At 44.7% G+C, this 8,781-nt stretch overlaps 1 long non-coding RNA gene across 1 annotated transcript; it reads left to right on the plus strand.

The window, feature by feature from the left end:
- The first annotated feature begins 132 nt into the window (after positions 1–132).
- On the plus strand, positions 133–7,203 carry LOC123027578. The gene is made up of 2 exons (XR_006415528.1): positions 133–976; positions 2,583–7,203. It is a non-coding gene; the product is annotated as an uncharacterized LOC123027578 (long non-coding RNA).
- Positions 7,204–8,781: the final 1,578 nt, after the last annotated feature.

Here is an 8,781-nt window from a genome sequence, read left to right on the forward strand (position 1 = left end):
AGGAAGGACTCCCTGGAGAAGAGCCTAATGCTGGGAACAATAGATGGCAAAAGAAGAAGGGGACGGCAGAGGATGAGGTGGCTGGATGGAGTCACTGGGGCAGTGGGTGTGGGCTTGGGTGGACTCTGAGGGATGATGGAGGACAGGAGAGCCTGGAGGAATGTTGTCCATGGAGTCGTGATGGGTCGGGCATGACTTTGTGATGAAACAGCAACCATGGGAAAGGCTTCTGTCCTGGGACAGGATGGACCACCTGGGATGGGTTCTCCTGCCTTGAGAACCCTGCCCAGGTGGAGTGGACAACATCAGGTGAGACAGACAAATCCTCTCAGCTGATCTGGGGATAGATGTATGATGCTCCTAAGGAGAGAGAGAAGAAAGCAGTAAGGTTTGTTTAAAAACCAAGTCAAGGAGGGACCGTATTGCCAACTGGGGCATCCCAGGACTGCAAAGGCTGGTATCTGCTCCTCTAAAGGATGGAAGGAGAAATCCTATGGCTCGTCAGTAGCAGTGGAGAGGCCATGGGCTGGGTCGGATTCCTGGATCAGAGTGCTGTGACCTTGGAGTAGGGAGTGGGGGAACCACCCCACCGCCTCTTGCAGCCAACCCAAAAAGAACCACTCAGGCTTGCCTCTGGAGTCAGGAAAACACCCCAAAGACAGGAAGAAGCGGGTGTTTCCTGAGGGTGCACTCAGATATCGCACTTGAAAAGGTAAGTGAGCAAATCTCAAAAGCCACTCCAGAAAAGGGATTCCAAGCCAAACTAAACCTGAGACTCTGTAGCCGTTAGGTCTGTGATTTGGAGAGAAGCAAATGCTACTTAGTTTCTAACTTTAGTCTTTGTTTTTTCCTGCTTCTAGATTACGTTGCCTTGTTCAGCACCAAATGTCACGGATGTGACTTCCCTGTTGAAGCAGGAGATAAATTCATCGAAGCCCTTGGACACACCTGGCATGACACCTGCTTCATTTGTGCTGTAGGTGTCTTTCCTGAGATGGACCGACCGACACCTCTTGGTTGACTTACGGGTGCAGCAAAGATTGTGGCTCAGTTTTTTCAGGACAGCAGCAAGGGAGAAGACGTCACCACCACCACATTCTCTGTGCTGCTTGAATGAAGGGCTTCTGTCCCAGCTCGCTCCACAGGCAGCAGGGGCCGGCAGGAGGTGGGAGGAAGGCAGGTGGCTGCCTTAGGGCTGCAAAGATCAGGCCAGAGCCTGACTCTCTTGCTCTTGTCAGTTCTTTCCCACACTTGGCCCTGGCCAGGAAGCAAACTGAACCGAGCTCAGGTCCTCAAAGGCTCAGTAACGCTAGCAGAATCTTTTTGCAGGGTACGTAATCCTTCGCTCAAGATACACAAAGTATGCAGCTCTTTGTGCAAGATGGGCAAATTACGTAATTATTTGCACACAGTACGCAAAGCCTGCGAGGCAGGTCTGTGGAAGCAGAACTTCGTCTGAACTTGCTTCCTGCCAGACGCCCACAGGAATTCTGGATTTGAGGTGGACATGAGGAAGAGAGAAGGGGGGCTGAAGTTGTGGGAGCCAGGCTGAGGAAATCAGGCAGATTCCCACCCCCAGACTGGATTCCTCACACATCCCTAGGTTGTACATTCAAATGCTTCAGAAACAATGCACTTCATATAGAAAAAACAAGATTGAGTTTCATTTCGAATGGCAGGAAAGCCCAATGCATGCCTTCCAGAAACTTCTTTCCCTCCACAGAGAAATGTGCCCATAAATGTAACACTTCATTTTCCCCTATCCAAGTGAATGGAATCTATTCACTTATATGGAACCCTGGAGAGGCACGGAGTGGGGAACACTTGGTTGTATTTAATGTTCATCTGACTTAAGCCCCATTCATTAAAATGGATCTAACTGAAGTAAGGCTAACACTGGATGCCACCCATGGCAGTGAGTTCTCAGCTCGCTCACAGTCTTTGATGGCCAGTTATTGAGAGAACAAGCTTTGTTCTTCCATTTCTATATCCCCATCTGGATTCTGTTTCATTGTCATGCCAATGGATGAAGATTGATGGACAGGTTTTTTTTCAGATGTAGGACACACACAGCTGGTGACCTAAGTTCAGTTTAATGGGTCAGCATAGAAACAAAAGGCAGATTGAGGCTCAAAGGGTGCACCAACTCAGTATAGCTTATTATGCATATAATACCAGTCCTTAGGACTGATCTTTGCTAAAGAAGGTGATTCCGCTTGAAATGTATGATGCATTTAGTAAAAGTGTTGTGCTTTGCATACCTTTGAAGTTCTCTCTTGCTTCCTGGATCGGTGCCTTCTCCTCATGGGGAGTGCGGTACGTGTGTTACGAGGTGGGCAAACCCCTCCAATCGCAGAACTGGGTCATTTTAAACATTGTAAGCCATCCTGAGATTTTTATTTTATAATTTATACAATAATTTATTTTATGTAATAGGACAGCATATAAAAGCTTTAATAATAATAATAATAATAATAATAATAATAATAATAATAATAATAATAAATGAATTTTACTGAACTCAGGATTCAGCTGCCTATTTTCTCGGATTCTGTTTAACATTTGGTATTCTTCATTTCCAGGTGTGCCATGTGAATTTGGAAGGGCAGCCCTTTTATTCAAAGAAGGATAAGCCGCTGTGCAAGAAGCACGCGCATGCCATCAACGTCTAAAGGAAGAGCGGGAGACTTGACACCAAAGGGAAAAGACGAGGGGTTGACTCAACAAATGAAATATAGATAACTATGGATTTGTCAAGGTGGGGAGGGTCAGGGAATGAATTATGATCACTTCTGAAGCTGAATTCAGTTGCTTTTATATGTGCAGAACTTACTCTTGTACACTTCCTAAAAAAAGTGAACGCATATTCAAAACTTGACAGTTGCTGCAAAGGTTTGAGCAAAACGAACCAAAAAAAAGAAGGAAAAAAAAGAAAAAAATCTAAAAGTAATATATGTAATTACAAATATACATCTATATTGTGTTCACCAGGGCAAACTTTAGGATAACGCTATACAATCATGCTTCAAAAAATGAATATATAGAAACCATTATTGTATTATGATAACAACTCAAAAGTGCCAAAACTTGGTCTGTAGCAATGAGTGAAGTGTTCCTCACAAGCAGACGGAATTGTGTTTCATCATTAACGTCCTAATCATTCATCTTCTGCATACCAGATGTTCTACAGGCTTTATACAATAGAGACATAATGAAAGCACTGCCGCTGGCTTACCCACTTGAGGCTTGAATCCGGGCACATCCAAAGGGCAGTCGCACAGTGGGATGGGGCGTGCTTCCTTTTGGGATGGCCATCGCCATGGTACCCTGGTTAGCTGTATATAGATAGGGAACCCATGCAAGCTGGACCGGCGGCAGGATTCTTCCCTACAGGGAGGTGGCGCCATCTCCCAGTTGGCGTATGTGGCGAAATGTATCACCTCATTGGTTCAACTCATGTGACTGTTTGTCCTCACCTGATTGGAGCAATGGAAGCCCATCCCGAGGAAGCAGTGTGTTTCACACTGCTGGAGGGTCAACTTGCCCTGCTTTGGAAGAATTGGAGCTAAATGCAGCTGTGTTTTGCACACCGCCAGGGCTGCCGCAGGGCCATTGAGGTTGTGATGGGTGTGTGAATATTGGCCCCCTCTGGATGTTTGCCTCCCAAGAAGAAGAGTGGCGACAGGGTGGCGACGGTGTAAGGGAAGCCCATACGGTCAGCTCTGTCCAAACGGTGGTGGTATCCCTATACAGTATCTATCTGAAGATCAATCCTGGAGCCCTGGGGGACAGGCCCATTGGAAGTGGCCCCTGCCAGGCTCTGGGTGCAAGTGAAGGAACGTGTTTTTGGTGGTGGTTGTGAGAAGAGAAAAAGGAGTTAGCTGACAGTAATTCCTGCCGGCAAAGGCAAAGCATCAGAGCACGCGTATCATCAATGAGTTAGAGTGAATCTCATCCACAGGGAACTAGTTTTCTCCAGGTTGAGGTTACATAAGGAAAGAGGAAGAGCTTGAAAGGATCCATGCCGTGTTCATCCGTGTACTTGAGTCGCTTTTTCTCTTACACGTTTGTGCTTTCATCTTGGGGGTTGAGGGAATATCTAGTACAGACCTGCCCAGCCTGGAGTCTTCCAGATGTGTTGGAATACAATGCACATCACCCCAGCTTGCATAGCCATTGGGTGGAAATGACGGGAATTGCAGCCCATCACATTTTGAGGTCTCCAGTTTGGGAAAGTGTGATCTAGAACAAAAATAGAATTGGGAGTAGCCAGGGGAAGGGTGGGTTCCATTCTTATTTTGATGCCTTTGGTGCTGAGGTACCTTGTTTCTGCTAAAACTGATAACCATTCACAGGTGGCCTTGGCCAACAGGCATACCCAGTTGTAAACTGTGATTAGATCCTCTAGATAAAGGCATCTCTGAAGTGTGATTGAGTTTGCTGTCACAAGGAAATAAAGCCTTTGGAGTTCAGAGTGGTATTAGTGCCACTTCCCCCAACCTAGTGCTGGACTATGACTCCCATCATCCTTAGCCAGCTTGCCCATGGTAGGAATTGTAGTTCACCTCTACACCAGGGAAGCCACCAGGTTGGGGGATGCTATATTAGTTCAACACCCTTTTTTCTGTTTTTGAACAAATTTTTAATATCTCAGCAAGTACTTCTTGGAGCTTTCTGTATTGTTGCGACTGGATGCATGTATTTATTCTAGCTATAGGTTTGGATATTTAAACAGTGAGTATCAAGTGATTGTTTTAAATGATAAGGCAGTGGTTCACGTTTGCTCAGAGGAACGTTCTTATCTGTGATCCAAACATGGAAAGATCCACCTTTTCACAGTTGCTCATTTGAGTGAACAAAAAGTTGTAAAGCCGAAGTCATTTACTGCATTACTGGGAACGCTTTATACTCTCTAGCAAGTGGCTTCAGCATTAAACCCTCTGTATTTCTATTTATAATAACATATGCTATTTACTATTCATCGTAGGAAAAAAATCAAAGCTGTTTACCGTTTGAGCCCTGTTGGTGGATATACCCAGTTAAGTGGGTTTTATATTAACAATGCAGTGGCCCAAAAGTCCAGCTGCATGGAAAATATTGGGTCCCTCTTGGAACACTATGCCCTTATTTTAAGAAATATGCAATGTGAAGCTGTATTAAAACTGTTTGGAGAAATGTTGGGCATATATATGCTTTACTATCTAGCTGAAATTAACCGGACATAAAAGTGGTTAACTTTGGCTGGATCCAGGCCTGGTTTTGTTTTGCTTTTTTCTGAGAGGGAAGGGCATACCAAACATTCACATTTCTAGTACTGCAGATTTTGTTCCTTCTACTCAAATCATATTTTGGATAGTTAAGCATAGCTGCCCTTTGCTATAGATGCAAGCATAGCACTTTAATTCTTATGGATCTTGTCATTTTAACAAGGACGGCATTTTATTCTATTGGTGTAATGGGTTATTCGGAAAAAGAACCAGTAGCATTTTAGTCAAACTTTTTGGGGCTTGGTTGTTTTCTCTTTACATTTTTGGAGCTAGTGTCTTAAGGAGAAAATTAGAGCGGCTGGTAGCAGCGAGGTTGACTATGATATGTAGAGTCAACACTGCACAAAGGGTGCTCCACTCCACCGTTTGAGCTGGCACCCTCTACCCGTACTGGGACAGTGAGCGCGCTGGGTCATTCTGCAGCAGAGTGCCAATAAAACCCTACAGTAGATCACGGAAGGACTGTACTGGGAGAAGGCATGGTTGTGATTTATGGGGCTGGTTCACACGATCCAAATAAGCCTTGGTAGGTGATTGGAAGGTTGTCATTCCCTCCAGCAGGTCATGGTACCCGGCTTCAGATGACATGACAAGCTGTGCCCAGGCAGTGGAAATAATACCCAGCATGCACCACCATTTAAATAAGCCACTGTGGCCAGGCAGAGGCTGTTGTGGCAGAATTTTCTGCATAAATACCGGCTCTGCTCTAGTGTAAATGCTCTACTTGGGGGAGCAGTATTATGGGGAAGGGAGACACTCCCTGGAGATCGTGGTTAGTCTTCCGCAATTAGAAAACTGCCATGAAGGAGGAGACAAAGGTCTTCCAGGAGTCCTGTCCTTGCACGTCACACTGTTCATGCAACTGTTTGCATGAACTGTTCTTTGTTACATGCAAGCCTCCCAGAATAGCATCTGCAGTGCTTCCTGCAGCCAAACAGATGCAGGTAGGATCAAGTCTAGTCTTTTAAGAAAAAGAATATGCATACCTAATAGGGCCCAAAGTAGTAAGATGTAGTGGGAAAACACACACTCGGCAGGTTTGGTGATGTGCTGTCTTTGTGATCCTTAACAATTACCTATGTTAATGCTAAAATTATCTTATTACTATTTTGCTTCACCAGAAAGAGTAGTGGCGATTTTTGCCTTTCGTAAAAATCAAACACTGTACCTGTGAATGACCAAATGATAAAAACTGTTAAACCATTTCAGGGGATTTGATTAATTATATCAGTGACATGTAGCCAAACATGGCTGCAATTCTTTTATTTGAACCTGAAATTGTTTAAAACATTCTGGCTGCAATCCACATCCTACTGAATTATGTGGCAAAACTGATCTATTTTAATGGTTCTGGATTGCACCCTCTTTAGTTCGCTTTTAAATCTTTCTGTTTGCCTCAAGGAAAATAAATTTCTGTAACTTGCAATAATTCAGGAAAGAGTTCCACCCAAAACAATTTAGCATTGAACCCTGCAAAATAATCAAGTTTTCAAAAAAATAAAATAAAATCAGTACACGTAAGCACAACTGCACGACTTTGGTCCTTCAGCGGTCAGTAGCTTTGATGAAACGTTTATTTCAGAGCTTTCTCTGTATTCAATAATGGCAGTGTTACAACACACACGACGAATCGCATCTGCTGCAAGGCCGTGGAAGACCCTGTAGTGGATGCAATATGTCATGAAAACAATTGACGGTAGCGTTTACAACTGTGTGATTTCTGCTCCTTAACAACACACCAGGCTTCTTGCTTTTTAAAGATACGAAAATACCGACTTGATGCCACAAGTGACCTTTACTTTTGCTTAGGGTTTTCATTGAATCACCTAGGTTTTTATTTCAGCTGCTCCATGTAATGTGTGATTTTGTGAGGTGTGAGTGACTATACCTTGCATGGATTATTTGTGCCAACACAAATAAAATATTCTACCCCCAACCCCAGAAACCTGTGCAAATTCTTTCCGAACTTAGTCGAGAAGGAAAGGTGATGAATCAGGTATTCTTCAACAGCAGGGAATGCATATCTGAAAGAATCACTCTTCTGTTGCTGAACCATTAGAAGGAGAAAAAGATGCTAATTTGCTTTCTTTATGATTAGGAATAATACCTGCAGTTGGGTCTTGGCCTCATAAAGTCATTTACAATGCAAAACCTTTGTATGTCAGTTCCATTGCAGATAGGTGAATAGGTTCACATTCAGAGTGCCATCACTGAGCGTGGGGAATCACAGCATGGTGAGCCTGTAAGAAACCTGCTGGATGTCGGTAGACCTGGCCACCAAGGTAATACTTGGAACCCAGCCTTGGCCATGACATCTGACCCACCTTCAGAAGCACTGTAATTCTGAATACCAGAAATGCCTGGATGGCCATCCGTTTCCTAGGAACATCTGCATACCTCCTGCTGTAGGTATATGAATTCTGCACTGATCCAGCTGTGCCGTTATCCCAGCAATAAGTATAGGCTAGGCTGAAACAGTAGACTTGCTCTGGCTGCATTTGTAATGCCAATGTATGTGTAATCTACATTTCCCAGAATGCTCATTCATGTTCCAAAATCCTCACCTCCACAGGAACAATGATCAGCTGTGCCTATCAGTGCTGAAGGTATGAAGGCCTCTTCTGATTTGGTGCCAGCACGTAACACCTGTGTGAACCAAGTATTACGGCTCACCCACAGTGCCACACATAAGCAAGTATGTCAGTGTTAATTATTTAGGATCAAGATTAAATTACATAGTTAATCCCTCCCCCACACTAAACTCACAATACAACAGTGTGGAGGGAACAATAGCTCTCTGATGCCTGTGATTAATGAATTGGGTCCCAGCTTCTAAGGAATACATCTGCCCTTTGTTGGGAGAACAGAGGTGGCTTTGGTCGTACGTTCTCCAGGTTGGTCCCCAGAAGAAGAACAGGGAGAGGGGCAGGGAGGGCCTGGGTATGTGCGACATCCCGAGACCGAGGTGAGAAAAGCACTTAACCTGAGACCAGGCTCCCCAGGTGGGAACAACCAAGATGTGCAGCTGGCAGGAGGGGACTTAGAACAAGGGAGTTTCCCAGAGACGGACCAGTTGGCCATGGCTCTTGCTCCCAGGGTGCATTGTCAGCAGAGGGGGGAGGCCCAATTAGAGGATCAGCATGTGGAGGGGAGGTGCGCTTGCTTTCAGGAGGCCCTTTCCAAAGGGGTGGGGCAGACCTGCTCATAAGGAGAGTTCCTGGAGGTATATACTAGATTGGGTTCAACAAATGCTCTGTGCATGCTCAGAGATTCTTTCTGAATCAACAACACTTTGTAAGGAAAAAAGGTCTGTGGCTTTGAATGTGTGAAGGAGGAACCTCAGCTCCTGACCCCTTTCTCCTTTTCCTTTTCAATGTCGCATTAACCTCGCCAACATTTACCAGTTATTTCTTCTATACCAGAAGCTGTAATTTGAGGTGGTTTCAGCAAGTTGCACAGCTGCTTTCCAATTTCAGTAGACCCATCAATATACTGTTCCGCAGTGTACAAACTT

Source organism: Varanus komodoensis, unplaced genomic scaffold (assembly GCF_004798865.1).
Source record: "Varanus komodoensis strain SLA01 unplaced genomic scaffold, ASM479886v1 scaffold323, whole genome shotgun sequence".
Taxonomy (NCBI): Eukaryota; Metazoa; Chordata; class Lepidosauria; order Squamata; family Varanidae; genus Varanus; species Varanus komodoensis.